The sequence below is a fragment of the Pinus tabuliformis genome, chromosome 5_2 (assembly GCF_031772625.1).
Source record: "Pinus tabuliformis cultivar Carrire ecotype Pingquan chromosome 5_2, CPIR1, whole genome shotgun sequence".
Lineage (NCBI taxonomy): Eukaryota > Viridiplantae > Streptophyta > Pinopsida > Pinales > Pinaceae > Pinus > Pinus tabuliformis.
In genome coordinates, this window is record NC_142306.1 from 7,393,147 (window position 1) to 7,410,764 (window position 17,618).

The following is a 17,618-nucleotide window of genomic DNA, read 5'->3' on the forward strand; positions in this document are numbered from 1 at the left end:
ATAGGCCTGAGCGAAACCCCTCAGCCACAAAGGTGTCCCCTTGAAGCCAAAACAACTCTGATACCAAATGTAGGTTTTAACCCCGTACAAAAATTACCTGCATACAAATTGTAACAACAAAAAATAAACAATGCGAGAGCATAACACATAAAACACATATACATAGAGATTTTCGCTGGATCCCAAAACCGAGACTTCCAGATTGATTTTTCATTATGTTCCTTTCAATGTTACAATACATATTTATACATGCTGAAGCATCCAATACCATGGATCGAAAATCATCGCGTCCAAAACCATGTGCGAAAACCATGCACAAAACCATAGATAGGTTTTCCCAACCTAATATAGGGTCCAAAAAAAATTTCCTCGAGGTGCTGCCTTGGACCCCGTTGAGGGGGGCTAACCACCCCCCTCAAACCCCCCATACAAGGAGGGTTTCCTCCCGCCTGTGACCCCCACCCCCGTTGCGCAGTCGGTGCAACAAAGGGGGGGCTCCCCCCCCCCCCCCCCCCTCCCCATAAACTGCGTAGGCTTGTCGTGGAAGGAATATAACACAACCCAACATTCTCCTAGTCCCCAAAAAATCAAATTCTTTGGTAAGTAACAAGATTTGTGGATGGTAGGCCACTTACTCCTTTGCTAATTAAGCTATGTTATTTGCAAAAAATTTAAGAAAAATAGGTTAAACAACATATGTGGAATTTGGCCACTTACTTTTCTCCCTAATTAAGTTATGTGTGTATTTTATATAATTAAGGTTAGTAAAGCAATGAGGGGTATTGAATAGAACAAAGAAAATGTTGAGGTGAAGGTAATACACTAAAGGATGCCAATCACCTGAGAAAAAAGACAAATAGAAGGCTCCTTTTTGCTTTCTCTTGACCACGAAGATTTTAGCACACACAAATGTGTGCGCATCTCTCAGATAAAAATACGTGTGGGCGAGAAAGAAAAGGAAACTTTCACTTTTGCGGGTTTAGAACAGATCATTGGGGTCTGTAAAAATTCCAGAGAGGTTTTGAGTGCCTTGTAGGATGTTTGTGTAGAGAGGTGGTCATGCAAGAACAATATTTATCTTAATGAAAAGATATCAACATGGTCGAAATTCCGGTTGTAGTTTTTTTGGAGCACAAGTGTACCAAAAGAGACCCCCTTAGCAGTTGATTTTTCCATGCAAAGGATCACAATAAAAATTGGTGTTGTTAGTGGACATACTTAAATAAAAAGACATTGTAAATAGTGGAAACAATGCATACATAAACATAAACTAAACAAGGAGGTAAATACACAAACAATGCTCCCATGGAGCAATCAAATCAATAAGATAATGGAAAAATATCCCTTTATTGACTGTTGGTATTAGAGGTTGAATACAATAGATGAATCTTAGCCACTTGAAGAGAATTCTTTGAGCTGTGGAGCCCAAAAATCCTCAGCAAGGGGGTTTCTCTTACTCAAACTCTTTGCAAGTTTCTCCTCTCTCTCAAAGAAGTATGAATACTCTCCAATGGTGGATTCCTCTTCTTTCACTAATATGATGGATTTCTTAGAAGCATTATGGCCAACTTGCTAGTGTTTTTCCCTTCTCTGGCTTCAACAATGCAATGGTGGTTTTCTCAAACAACAATTTGGCTAGCATAACAATGTCTCATATTTTAGTTCTCCCATGGCCTGCTTATATAGAATTGTTTTAATCCTTTTCCCCCCTTTTGGTTCATTTACGGTAATGACACATGAGTAGGACAATATGAAACCATTGAGCGCTACATATCTTCAGGGAAGCTTGAATTCGACTATATTGGACTGAGCTCATGTCAAAGAATCAGCCACAAGTGTGTAGAGTGGTCCCAAATTACTGAGTCATCCTTTTCTACAACTACATGACTTTCAAATCATATTTTGCACGTGCGTGTTTATAAAAGAAATAGACATGCAACCTCATTTTTTTTCTTTATAAACCTTGAACCTTAGGAGAATTTTGATTTTTTAAACTTCATGATGTATTTAGTTGGACAATGTTCACTTGTGTATTTTGCTAAACAATTTTTAGTGTCTTTTCGATTGTACTATCAGGTGTACGATTATTCAATGTTAACGCTCTAAAATATAGAAATAGAAATGCCAATAAAAATATAGTATACACTAATATGTTTGCTAGAAGAAAAGGACAAATATTGTAAGAATAGAAGCAAAGGTCACATCTTTATGAAAGGATCTCGAGAACGAAAATTCTCAGTTGAACATGAACTTCAAGTTTGAAAATGGAATTGAATAATTAAATAACATTATTCAATACAATAGATCTCCCTCTATTAAAACAGGTCTTCATGATAATTAAGATCATGAGACGTTCAAACGAGAATGAAGATCAAAGACACCAGAAGAAGAAGAATAGAAAACATATTCCAATTTGTTCAAAGGATCTAGAAACAATTCAAACAAAGTTATTAATGAAACTAGGGATTAATGAAGAAACGATCCTATTAAACCTCACAAGTAGTAGAAGGAAATAAAGTGAGCATTAGACAAGGCCTAGGAATGAATTTGGAAGAATTTCTCCACCAAGAAGGCTCTTCATATCCAGGTATCAATTTTTTTTTATGGCTAATTATTTTCATGCAATAATTTTTTCTAGAAGGAAATTTATTATAGAGCCTATGTAAAAAATTACTATGTTAGAAATAGAAGCATGGGGTCAATAAGACCCTAATGATTGAATACGAAAGAAACAAACCTAAAAACACTTATAAAGGTGGTTGCAAGACATTTTATCCTCTACTAGATTATGTTGAATGTTAAAAATATAATAACCATGGACACAAAAAAAGTTAGTGTAAAAGAAAAGATTTGGAAATAAAAGTTGGAAATAAAATAAGAGTATGGATTTGTACTATGTGCTTGAAACCATGAAAATCAACAAAATATTGGTAGTGGATGATTAAAGGATATGACTAGAGAGATGAAACAAGGGAGGAAGTATTGATTTTGCAATCAATGCACCAACAAGAATAATGGCTAAAGCAATAGTTATCCTTGATAATGGAAAAAACAAAGCTCAAAATGTTGTCTCTGTTGATGGTATAAAACATAATATTTTAGGTGTAAGACAAATGTGTGATCAAGGATATGATGTCACATTTTATCCTACATGATTTGAAATTGAGAAAGTACATTTTGGAAAAGTGGTGGGAAATGCAGCTAGAACCTCAACTAGTGTATACATATTAGATTGAACAAAAGAAAGGTTCCATGGGGAAATTTGATGCAATTTGGTCATGGCACGAAAGGCTAATTCATATCAGCTTTGACCATATTGATAAAATCAGTAGAACAGGGAAGTAACAAGAATTATTGTGATTTAAATTCCAAATAATATTATTTGCAAGGATTTCCAGCATGGGAATCAAACTCGAGTCCACTTCAATACAATAGAGCACTCATAAACAAGGCCACTAGAATATTTTCACACGTATATGTGTATGCTCATAAGAACTCATACTCTAAGGGGTGATAGATACTTCATGTTAACAATAAATGATCGTACTAGAATGACATGGGTTCATTTACTTGAATAAAAATGTGAAGCAATTCAAAAGATCAAAAAAGTGAAAGCCCAAGTTGAGAATCAAATTGATTTAAAGATAAAGTGATTGATATTTGACATGGGATGATAATTACCTATGATGAATTCAATATTTTTTTTTAGATAATGGGACTAAAATAAATTTATCAATGTCATGATTGCCTTAGGAGAATGTAGTTGTTTAAAGACATAATAGAACTTTGCAAGAAATGGAAAGAACTATGGTTAATGAAGCTAGTGTTCCAAACACCTTTTGGGTAGAATTTTTTCATAACAATTAATATACTAAATAATATTCACATCAGTGTAAACAACACTAATATCCCCAATGAATTATGGAAAGGTAGACCTACTTCAATAAAAAAATTCAAGGTATTTGGAAGAAGACACTATATCAATATAAATCAAGATAACATTGGAAAAATTGATTGTGGAGTATATGAAGGAATATTTCTTGGTAAGTCAGCTAAGAGAAAAAGATACAAATGCTATAAAAAATGACTACACATGATAGTTGAATGCATTAATGTGAGAATATATGAAGCATTACATCTTGAAGAAAAACAACAAAATAATGAAGAGTTACAAGAAATAATCAATAGAGAAAATGAAGAGGAAGAACAAGAAAAACAAGAGGAAGTGGAAGAATTGGTAGAGCCCCCACATTTCCCCAAAGGTACGTTTAGAAGTTTCATCCACAAAATCAAATCCATTGCACTAAGGACTTAAGGGTTCAGACTAGAAGGAAATTCATAAGCACACCATGGCATGCAAAACCTTTTCTCATTATCCAAAATAAAACCAATGAAATTTTATGAAACTTGTGAAGATAAGCATTGGTTTACTATTATTGATGAAGCGCTAGACAAGACTGAGAAAAAAAATACATAGGAAATTGTCTCTACACCAAAAGGTAGGAATATAATTGGATCTAAGTGGGTCTTGAGGAACAAACTAAATGACCATTGAAAGGTAGTGAGGAATAAGACTAGATTAGTCTGCAAATGGTATGAAAAAGTGGAAAGAGTTGATATTGAGGAAACCTTTTCTTTGATAACCATAATTCATGGCATCAAAATGTTTTTTTCATTTTCTTCTTTTAAAATGTTCAAGGTCCATCAAATGGATGTCAAATCAACCTTCTTGAATTATGATTTAGAGAAAGAATTATATGTTGAATTACCAAAAGGATTTTGGTTGTCGTGAATGTGCAAATTGAAAAAAGCACTATATGGTATAAATCAAAATTCCAGGGCTTGGTACTCAGGACTTGACAAGTATCTACAACAACAATCATTGAAAATAGGAACATTAGAAAACAATCTTTATATTAAATTAGGTAATGATTTTTCTTAAATTATTGTTTTATATGTAGATGACATCATTTTTGAAAGTAATTCTTATATAATGAGTCAAATGTGTGAAATATAAATGTAAAAGGAATTTTAGATGCCCATGCAAGGATAACTGCCATTTTTCTTAAGTTTGCAAATGACTCAATCATACAACGATTTATTCATTTCCCAAAAGAAGTATCTCTATGAACCATAATAAGTGGACTGAAATGCGTTGAATTTAAAATGTACATGTGATTTCGTCCAAAAATATTTGGTATAAATCATGAATCACAGAAGCCTGAATTCTGATATCTATAGGAAACGTTAAAGAAATTTAGCATGGAAAATTGTGCACTTATCAACAAACGTATGGACATAGGATGCAAGTTGAGAAAATATGATGAATCTCTAGATGAAAATGAAACTATGTATTTTTCAATGATTGGAAAGTTGCAATATCTAATAGAATCAAGACGAAATATTATGCAGGCAGTAGGGTTTGTTGCAAGATTTCAATATGCACTAAAGGAGACACATGTTCAAGTAGTTAAGAGAATATTCATATACTTTAGGTGTACTTTGGACTTTGTCCTATGGTATTCAAGAACCGCATACTTTACTTAAAAGAACATATTGATGTCGATTGGGAAAGATGAGTGGATGACAAGAAAATCACAATTGGAGGTGCATTTTTTCTAGAAAAGTATCTAGTGTGATGGTTGAGAAGGGAACAAACTTTAATATATATTTCTATAGTTGAAGATGAATTCATTGCAGTAGCAACATGTTTCACTCAAGTTCTCTAGATGAGGTAGACTCTGAAGAAAATTAGGATATAATATGGTCAACCAATATCAATCATTTGTGATAATACAAGTTCAATAGACATTTGAAAGAACCTTGTGATGCATTCAAAGACAAAGCACATTTCGATCAAGTATCACTTTATCGGAGAGAAAGTGGTTAAACAATGTTAAACTAGAATACATTTCTACTAAGAAATAGGTTCCAAATGTCTTTACTAAACCTATTCTCAAAGAAACATTTGAATATATAAGATAAAATTTGGGAGTGATATTCCTCGCGTCTGATTTCAAATAGGTAAGCATGTGAGATTGCAACATCTCATACCACATTAAGAACATGGGACCTTATAATAATGAACCAGAGGAGAAGGATGATGAAATCGAAAGTTTGGAGCATTTAAATTAGTAGTTGAAAGTGAATTGAATGGTTGAACTCAATTGGAAATAAAAGAAAAAGGGGTAGAATTTCAAATAAGGGGAAGCACTAGCTAATGGGGGAGACCATTCAATGTCAAAAGAAAATTTTGTAGTTGAAAGTGCAATGAATGGTGAAGTTCAATTGGAAAGTAAAAAAAATGGGGAGAATTACAAATAAGGATAAGCATTAATTCATGTGGATAAACCTTTCAATGTCAAAAGAATTATGTTTTAGAAAAGAGGAAGCATCGGCCTAGGGGGAGAATTGACGCAGGAAAAACCTGAAATACCCACAGTATGCATATAAAATTCATAATCTCATTTGTCCGAGAATTTCTGTTACCTTGCCTAGTCAAGCATTCATAGATTAAGGTTTAAGGCCCCTTAATTGAATTTCATGTTGAACGATTTAATAACTAACCCAAGTCTGACCCTTTGTTAATCCTTTTTCGTGGAAAATTATAACTCAACCCTTCAACCTTTGTAACAACTTTGCTTAATTCTATACCCGCACGTATTAACTAAACCCCACTCTACGTGCCAACTCATCATATATCGCAATCACGAAGTTTCAAAGGACTCAATAGAATATGCATCCAGAACTCCCAATTTGCGATATGTGATTGCTCTTTCCACCATTGATTTCATCCATCAGATCAACGGTTGTCACAATATCGCGGATCACACCAACATGTGACTCCATCGCATTCCTAAGACTCCTCCTCTCACATGCGATATGCGATAAACACAACCGGACTCCAAATAAAATAAAAATGCACCCATAACCTTCTCGGGTCCGCTCTACCCCAAGCCTTATTGGCTTCAATCTCCACTGTCGATGTTACCTTTAATATGACGATTGATGTCTTCCCTGATCAACAGAGTTGCTCGGTGATCCTGCGCCGTAGATCAAAACCCATTTGATCCGACGGTCTGCAGCCCTTCAACTAGCACACGGGTTAATTACAGGCCTAATACCATAGCTGACTGTGAGGTAAGCGTTGACTAATGAGATCGACAGTTAAAATTGAGTGTGGGCCTTCAACCATGATCAAGGCATCCCATACTCTCCTACCCTGCATTAGTTGCTAATCACCATTGATCTACCAAATCTGTCGATCTAATGATCTAGATCGATTCCTGTGATTCACCTTCCGCAAGTACTTGGATTTAATCTCTGCCATGCATTTCTTTCTCTTATGTTGTATGACTTAGTCTTGGTCGCCCATCACTTTCAGCCTCATTCGTTGATCTTTAGATCCAACAACTCTTGTGCATCGTTACCTCATTTCTTCATCCTTCTCTTTACTTTGTTTTTATGTCATTTCTTCAATGTTCTTCTGTGGTTTCGGCTTTCTTCAGGGTTTTGGTCCTTCGTTGTTCTGCCACATAACTCTCTCCTGAGCTTAACTCTGCCTATTCCTTAACCACTGTCACTCACAAACTTTACTTTGATCCTTCAATCGGATCCAACGATCTAACATGATCCTTCATCCTTACTTTTTTCTGTATTCTGCCCGAACTCCACCTGCATACATATATTGTGCAGAACTTATAATTCACACATAATTTATCATTCAGTACTCAAACCACTCACTTACACGGTTTAGGAATTAAAACTCTGTATATATATGTATAGACAAATGATTACATAATGAGACTCTCTGTCTCTCTGGCCTGATTTTCTCATCAGTGGCCTCTATTTTCCTACCCGTCGTAGGCTTACAATCAAACCTATCTAACTCTCAACCTGACTAACTAACCAGCTCACCCCTGACTATGCCTTTTAGGCTTACATATATACAAAATGATTCTACAACCAATTCCTAGTTTAGATCCATAATCTTCTCAACAAAATCCTAAAGTCTCTTCCTTATCTCTAAGGATCCTCTCTAACCAAAAAAATCATGAACTAACTCCTAATCTAAGTTTTACAATTAATTCTCAAATCTCTCAATCTCTCAACTATCCTCATTCTCTCATGTTCTCCTACTTTCGAGAATATTTGCTAATATGCCTCACTATATTTAATTAAATCCTTATTCTAGCTTCTCTCATCAAAATCACTCAAAACCTTAATAATTACATTAATTCAAAACAAAGGAAACCAACTTCCTTGAGAACACAAGACCCCCTATGTCTACTAAGATACAATGATATTATTGAGCTGAATGCTCCTACATCAAGAATATGCGGACATATGGAAATATAGCAAATGAGGAGCATAGTTACAATTAATAATGTAAGTTGTAGATAGAGGAAGATCTATTGAAACTAACAAAAGTTTCAAATAGAGTAAAAGTTTCAAACACTAAATAAAGTTGTAGATAGAAGAAGAGTTACATATATAGAAAAGTACATGTTTAGGGGTGGTATTCCTTTTCCACTGATGTCAAAGGGGGAGAAGTTGCAAGAACAAGTAGAATTGCAGGCACACTATTATTACATAATTGAATAAAGGTTTGGAACAATGAAAAAGGGTGATACTTTTTGAAATATTATTGTCATTGATGTCAAATATGTGGGACACTACTTATATCCGAGATAAATATTGGAAAATTAAGATTGTTGAAAATATTGTTTTTGGACTTTTGATGACCCCTTTGGACACAGTATCATAGAAGGAATTCTTACTCTAATTACCAAGCTCAAATGGAAGCATAATATATATGGCTGGAAATATAATTATGGGTCCTTTACAATGATATATCGCACTTTCTTTAATTCCACAAGAATGAGGAGAAATGAAATATTTTGTTAGGTTAAACCAACAAAAGCATAAGTAGGTTGACCCAACTAGTTTTACAAGTCAACCCCAAATATGAGAACACTATAAATAAAGAAACTATGAGTGCATTTTAACAATGTCTAAGAAAGAAGATATCTAAGGTCACAAGAGGAGCTGAAGAAATAACGTTTGGGACATTTCTAGAAGTCTAAAGGTGGAATAAAAAATGTTATTTGTGGGATGATTGAATCATGTTGGTATTCTAAGTATAATTTTTCTTCTTGTATGTTTTGGAATGTGAAAATTGGAGGATAAATATAAAATATCTTCATGTACCTATGGTTACAATTTCAAACCTTGGTTGGATATTATTTTGGACATATGTTATAAGGAAGTTAGTCTTCTTGAATATTTTTCAAATAGACTATGAAACATGGAGGGGCTATAGGGAAGCTCTTCATATAAATATGGTTCAAATTTCAACCCTCAATAATTTCAGAGATATGGTCTAAAGAAGTAGGCTTCCCAAATTCTCATAATATGTTCTTAAAATAAGTTAGCCAAGGAAAATTTTAGGGGCTAATATTGGCATGTGGGTTGATATTCCACTTTTTCCAAAAACAGATTAGCAAATTTCCATTTTTATAAAAATGAATTTGCAAAAAATTTATAGTATATAATTATTTTACCTTAAAAGTTGTTAATATTATATTTTGTCTAATATAAAATAGTTATAAATTTAAACATTTTTACAAAATTATCACCACTAGTGAGATTCCCCAAGGTTGCTAAACTTTAAGATAAACTTCCATCCTTAAAATTTTAGGTGAAGTTAGCTAAGTATTTTTGTTATATCTTGTGTTCTATGATGATTTATACTCTTAAATATAAAGGAGATAGAGAAGAGATCTCTAGGTAACTATGGTAGAAATTTGAAACCTTGTTTTTCTACAATTTAGTAGACATTATATTAGAAATTCAATGTTCTTCAATGTTAGTGAAACATGCTTCAAATATTTCAACTTGCCACTTTTTCAATAGCTTTGTTTACATTATGTTTTGACCTAGTGAAGGTAGAAGCAACTAACAAATATGGTGAAGATAGAAACAACATGTAGACTTGGTGAAAGCATAAGAAAATAATAGATATTGTGAGGAAGCAAGAATATTTAGAGTAGTTGGTTGATGCCTATGAATATTTGCAATAGGGATGGTGCCTATGAATATTTCCAAGAGTTGGGATTTGTGTCTCTTATATATTTGTTTCTACAAATCTTGTAGATCCATGTCTATAGGTTAGTGCCTAGAAAGAAGCCAATGGATTTTGGTGTCTGATGTGTGTTGGCCCATACAAATCAGCAAAGGGCATTGGTGTCTATGTAGTTTGGTGGCTACAAAGTAGAAAAGAGGATTGGTGTATCCTATAGGTTGGTGAAAAGAAAATCGGTGCCTCTTGTAGATTAGTTCCTACAAATTGACATAATAGTAAGTTGAATCCTAAAAAATATTTCAATATTTTTTTTAGTTTTCCCTTATAAAATTTTCCACATATAACTTATGTTACATGTTCAGTTTATGAGATTCATGTTTATGATTTTTTTATAACTTTAATAAATAAAAAAAAAAAAATCATTAAACTAATTAACCACCAGCCACCTTCTCATCTCAATATAATTGTGAATTCCAACATATTTTTCCCACTAAAAATTATTCAATTGAAAAATAAAAATACAATTGGAAACCATGCATACTCTCGGAAATCAGGTATACATTTTCTTCTTTCTTCGAAAGGAACATATGGTGAATTGACTACCATCATTTCAACCTCTGCATATACAAACATGGGAAGGGTTGAAATCCCAGTTAGAAAATGCTATTTGAAATGTTCTAACAATGAAATACTAATCATCATTTCATGGTGTAAAGAGCATAATTAAATTGTTGGAAATTCCTCAATGTCTCACTGCACAAAGAAATGATGCCATGTCCCACTGAAGTGAATTACGTAAAACAAAATTCTACGCAGGTTACATAAATGTATATGATTATGTCTTTCCCATGACCATTACAATATAATACCACATCATGAGATCTCTAAATAAAATAAATATTACACGTTCATAAGATATTCATGTATAGGTAGCAATTACTGAATTGAAGTCTAATACTAGTAGTTTAGAACAAGATGTAGCTTGAAAGTGTGTCGTAATCAGTGTTCCTCTGCTGAACATTTTGGAAGAACTCTCATCCAGTAATAAGCATGCTGATTATTACATTTTTCTTGCTCTCATCCATTAATAGGCATGCTGATTATTACATTTTTCTTGGTTTTCAGATTGATACCGATTCATGATTGGAGTTTTGGATAATTGTGATTCATTGTCAACGAATGCTGCTGTATCATATGGATTTGGCTGTGAAAATAGTTTGAAAATCTATCCACGGCTTTATCTCAAAGATTTTATTTACTATTAAAAACATTTATACTATAAGTGTAAGTGAAAATTAAGAGGAGAAATCTTATAAAATAGATCATGGATCATTGGTATAGGATTTTATAGAGGTATTAAGGAAATTTCTACCAAACAAGAATAATTTAGTATATAATAAAGTGATTTCTTTTCCTAGATATGATTTAGGGGCATGTATAACATGATATTGAGGTTCGCAAAGAAATCTTATAAAATAGATCATGGATCATTGGTATAGGATTTTATAGAGGTATTAAGGAAATTTCTACTAAACAAGAATAATTTAGTATATAAGAAAGTGATTTCTTTTCCTAGATATGATTTATGGGCATGTATAACATGATATTGAGGTTCGCAATGGTTTGCATGGAAGAGTATGCAATATTATGAAAGATTTCAATCTATATAGAGAAATGATGGGAAAGGGTTTTAATCCATCTTGAAATGGTATACTATGAGTTGATTAATGGTCTTTGCAATGAGGAAGAAGGTAATAAAAGAATTGGAGATGATATAAAATAAAATGCAACAAAAAATACTACTTTAATCTACTAACATCTGATTTTATCTCAATAGAAAAATAAAAACAACATCTTGAGGTTGAACATTTTCAAAAAGGCCTCTAAATACTTAAATTCATGCATTTTGAAAATAGGGTTCTAACAATCGTATGAAGGAAAATAGGATGGATGTGTTATTTTGTAGATTAATCAAGCTTGGAAGGCATCAATAAATAGACTAAGCTTCAGGGGCTATATCTAATAGATGCAAAATAGGAGCATGTACAATGTTTTTTGTAGTTGTTTGGAATTTTTCATTACATATGTGTGTCAATGAATTGACGAAAATGCATAAATAAGAGCTAGAGAAGTGTAATGCCCTTAGTTTAACTCTAAAATTTTAATTGCATATACACATGACACTTAGTCAAGTGAGCTAGTATATGTTAAATATAAAATTGTTAATATGATTTAAAAAATTTATTTCTATATAATACATTTCTAAAGATACAAAAATATTTTCAGATTTAAGATTTATGGCCTTGTTAATTTGTTGATTTTTAGGATCCATCCCATTCATATTGATTTGAAGATGAACCTCAAATATGTGGAAAACTGATCAACCTTAATATTTAATAAATAGAAAAATATCCAATTATACTATTGCAAAAACCTAACATAAATATTAAACCTAAATCATATATTTACTTTTACCTTTCATTTAATTACTTTAGTTACCTTAACTAAACAGCTACACCATGTTTAAAAAGTGATAATTTAAATTTAAAACAAAATTAATCCAATATAAAAGAAATACTCAAAAATTACCTTGAAACTAAATTACATCTACATTCATATTAAGCAGCCTAAACAATTTGTTCTTTAAAAACACCCTAACAAATTGTTTATAAAAACATTTTAACAATTTATTCTATTAAAAATTATTAAAATTATAATAAATATCAATTATTAATTATTTATTTATTTAATTTTATAATAATAATAATAATAATAATTTTTTAATTTAATATAATAATAATAATAATAATTTTTAAATATCATTATCAGACGAAAGTATTAACATTTCTATAGCATTTCATTCCTCATTTCTGATGTGCATTCTTGTAATTTCTAATAAATTTTCTTTGTAATACTAAACAAAATAAGAGTAAATAATATTAATTAGTCATTTTTAATAAGAATAAATATTAATTAGTTATTTTTATCTGTAATAATCATTAAAAATGAAAAAGAACTATAAAAATTTGACATACATACAAGGATTTTGACATACCAGCTGAATCCATTCCATTGTGTATACTTGATTTAGTTATTGATTTGTGTGTTTGATCTAGTTTTCTGCTTTTAGGCTTAGTTTGCAAGGATTTTGACATACCAGCTGAATCCATTCCATTGTGCATACTTGATTTAGTTATTGATTTGTGTGTTTGATCTAGTTTTCTGCTTTTAGGCTTAGTTTGCAAATGCAGACATACCAGCTGAATCCATTCCATTGTGTATACTTGATTTAGTTATTGATTTGTGTGTTTGATCTAGTTTTCTGCTTTTAGGCTTAGTTTGCAAGGATTTTGACATACCAGCTGAATCCGTTCCATTGTGTATATAGTTATTGATTTGTGTGTTTGATCTAGTTTTCTGCTTTTAGGCTTAGTTATTTAGTTATTGATTTGTGTGTTTGATCTAGTTTTCTGCTTTTAGGCTTCTTGATTTAGTTATTGATTTGTGTGTTTGATCTAGTTTTCTGCTTTTAGGCTTAGTTATTTAGTTATTGATTTGTGTGTTTAGTTATTTAGTTATTGATTTGTGTGTTTGATCTAGTTTTCTGCTTTTAGGCTTAGTTTGCAAATGCAGTTGTTCAATTTTTAGAGTTTTCCGCTGATTTGTTGTTGGAGTATGAAAAATGTTTGAGCTTAAATTTTAATTTGTGTTATTTAAATTAGCTGATTTGTTGTTGGAGTATGATTTGTTGTTGGAGTATGAAAAATTTTTGAGCTTAAATTTTAATTTGTGTTATTTAAATTAGTTTCTTTATTGTATATATAGACTATGAATTTAGCACCCTCGAAAAATTTTGTATGTTTGATCTAGTTATTGATTTGTGGCTTTCTGTTTTTAGGCTTAGTTTGCAAATGCAGTTCAATTTTTTGAGTTTTTGGCTTTTGTATGTTTGATCTAGTTATTGATTTGTCTTTTGATCTAGTTATTGATTTGTGGTTTTCCGTTTTTAGGATTAGTTTGCAAATAAAGTTTTTCAATTTTTAGAGTTTTTAGCTAATTTGTTGTTGGAGTATGGAAAATTTTTAAGCTTGTATTATTTAAATTGGTTTATTAAAACTATAAATTTAATACCCTAAAACCTTAAAGCACTCTGATTGTGAAAATTTTAAAACACAAACTATAAAACTCCTAATTTCAATAAATTTTCTTGGAATTTTAAACTAATTAAATAAAAAAATTAACGAACTAACTTTTCAAAAAATTACAAATTGAGTAGTTGATTTTTAAACACAAACTATAAAACTCCTAATTTCAATAAATTTTCTTGGAATTTTAAACTAATTAAATAAAAAAATTAACGAACTAACTTTTCAAAAAATTACAAATTGAGTAATTGATTTTTGATTGAGTGGATCCGTTTGCAAATTACAGCACTAATTTTTGGCGGTAATTCCTACTGACGCCCTTGATTAACCTCTCTGACTCTGACTCTTGAAGCTGGACATTTATTTGACAGACTCAACTGTGATTGATTAGGCTTTCGGCGCCGTACATAGAAATTCACCTCTAAAGGGTGCTACTTTACAATGTAAAGCAATTCCTCCGATCTTATAGATCTGCGCTCTTTAAGGGGGACCATTTCCTATGGAGATCCCTGCGGTAGATAGGATTTAGCTGATGTTCAGTTAGATCCAAGTAACTCCAGTGCGTGTGGGAAACTGTCTTATTTGAATGTGGAAAGCAAATATGCAGAGCCGTCCTTTCCTCAGGAGCCCAGGAGCCCTAAAAATCCATAGCAACCTATGGAAATAATATCCGCTGAATCTGATTGTATTCTCACGGGAGCCAGTGTGCCAGCATATGCCACGGAGGGCTTCATTAGGAATAGCTGCTCCAGGCCATTAGAAACAGACATTGAAGCACCAATTAGATCTGAATCTAATGGATAGAAAACCAGTAGAGTACATGAAATGCAATTCTTCAATGACATAAACGTCTCCTACTTAACCACAAGTATGTCAGAAGCGCGGGTAACGGTACAGTGAGCTGATACATCTATAGGATTCCAGTGAAATCAATCTAATGGGATGGAACATTTAATAGGATTCAGTGAAATCAATCTGATGGGATGGAACATTTAATGAACTATATATAACAAAATGAAAATGATCTAAATGATAAGATTCCCAACTAAAAGCATCTGAAGAATAAGCTTCCCAAGACAGAACCATGTAAAAGTTGCTCACCCAGATGGACTGAATGATGTAATGGAAGTTGCTCACCCAGATGGACTGAATGATGTAATGGATTTAGCATATGAGTTTATATCCTGAATATTGATTATATGATATAATATATTATGTTTTTTTTAGTACTGAAAAAAACCATGTAAAAGTTATTCTCAGTATAAAGTATTGCAGCATATAAAAAGACCATATTCAAGAATGATAACACATCCAAAAATTGTCCTCCATAGGCAAGAATGATAACACCATCTAAAAATTGTCCTCCATAGGCAATTTTTGCTTTCGTCTTTTAGATAGTTATTTATATCCCATCTTCCCCATACGAATCAAAAATTAGGTTTTCGACCTTTACAGTTTCACGATTTGGGCATTCACATTAAACAAGTAATCATAGAACAAGGCAAGCAGAAGATGAATTACAACACAGAAATGAAGATATATGGAAACAATCATAGCTAAAGTCACCTCCGAAAAACAACACAAGCAGGAAAACCCTAAACATAAGAATTATGGAGGGTAGGAAAAACCCTAAACTTAGCAACTATTAATTTAGATATTTAAAAAAGACATACAAATTCATTAACACGCTACGCACGTTCCACGGATAGACGTAACAGGCTTGTTTGAAGTTAGGAGAAAATGAGAATGCCACGCCATGCTTTTTTTAACAGCTGTGGGATAACCCAGGAACTGTAAAATAGCGCTGAGGGATAACCCAGTAAAAATTTTAGGAAATCTGAATTATAGTTTTGAAGCGTCAAGATTTCCACCATTAAAAAGAAAAAGTATATTTAAACCGTTAATTTTTTTTAGAAATAAAAAAAAATGGCTAGATGGAAAAAAAAAAATTATTTCCCACAATTATGTGGCGTCTGTAGACGATGACAAAGTCAATTACGATGAAGTAATCTAGGTAGATAGAATCTGTCTGTCGGTCCGATATTAGGATGAATGTTGTAGTAAAGTAGTCACCACGTGGTCGGCACATAGAAATGAAGATATCAGAGGGGAGAAAACATAACATTTCCACACAGAGACAAAAGATTTCTGGCATTTAATTTTACGCTTTAGTTTGAAGTGTGGGGACGAAAATAAATATACATTTTGGCGAATTCCTAAAGTGGAATGTATTTGATAGGCATTTTAGAATATATGATACATGTACCACATTATTTTCGTAGGCATTTATTGGTACGTACTCAATAAACGATTTGCAATGACTACCTAAAAGCATTTTCTTTTGGCACAAATTAACGCTCAAATGCTGAATATGCGTCGCACCAACCATGGTATATCTATTGCCCACAAGGATCCGGAAATATATAGTGTCTTGTACTTATTCCAATGTCAACTAGAATATGTTTTAAAATCCGAAGTAATGATGGTTGTGATGTGTTGATGAAGTGGAGAAAAGATGGATTTCATGGCTGTGTGCGAGAATCTGATCTGCACGTCCTAAAAGTAGAGGGTCGAAAAGAAAGAGGTGAATGCTTTACTGAAACTTTAAATATTCTAAATAATAAATGATTGAGAGGGACATTGTTTTGGACTTTGTGCTTTTCTTATGGATGTTATGATCTGCTGATGACCTATACACAGTTACACAAGAAGAAGAATCATCCACGCGAATTCATAGACAAAATGGTATCGCTTTTATTAACTTCATTATGTCGTAGTAGACTTTCATGCAAAGCAATACTATATTTTATAAACTTAGCATGGATCCAGCCAATAATTCTCTTGCCCCAAATTGGTATCGCTTTTATTAACTTCATTATCTAGTAGTAGACCTTCATGCAAAGCAATAGTATATTTTATAAACTTAGGATGATCCAGCCAATAATTCTCTTGCGCAGGAAATTCCGGGGTTGCTATGAAATTGTTTAAAAAGAAAAATTATTGTGCCCACGTGTACCAAGAACTGAGCACGCAATGCATTACCAGCTCTACAATGCATTTCTTTTAGCAGATCAAAAGTGATAAAGCGACAATGCCAAAGAAAAAAGCGTCTTACTATTATGGAAAAGAAAGTACATGTATGACTAAGAGTAAATTTACCAGCAAAGGCCAGGTATCTCTCATGCTGAACACGAACCTGCATGCATACCAAATGCCTTATTCTGGCATAAAGAAATCATTTTGTAGCCGGCGGTGGAACAAAGGTTAGCTTGGCTGTCAGCGACGTCCATTAACTGTTGGCTCCAATGTCCATTACCAGCTAGCTCCCGACTGTAAAAACCTATCTAATGGAGCAATCCTTTATCTCTCTGGAATATGCTAACTAGTTC

General features: G+C 32.5%; 1 long non-coding RNA gene across 2 annotated transcripts; it reads right to left on the reverse strand.

Annotated features, from left to right (window-relative positions):
• Positions 1-14,451: 14,451 nt before the first annotated feature.
• On the reverse strand, positions 14,452-17,528 carry LOC149157220 (uncharacterized). 2 transcript variants are annotated; one of them, XR_016261544.1, is made up of 2 exons: positions 17,426-17,528; positions 14,452-14,972 (listed from the first exon to the last, which is right to left on the reverse strand). It is a non-coding gene; the product is annotated as an uncharacterized LOC149157220 (long non-coding RNA). The 2 variants fall into 2 exon arrangements; XR_016261545.1 differs by having other exon boundaries at positions 17,389-17,497.
• Between the last annotated feature and the right edge of the window lie 90 nt (positions 17,529-17,618).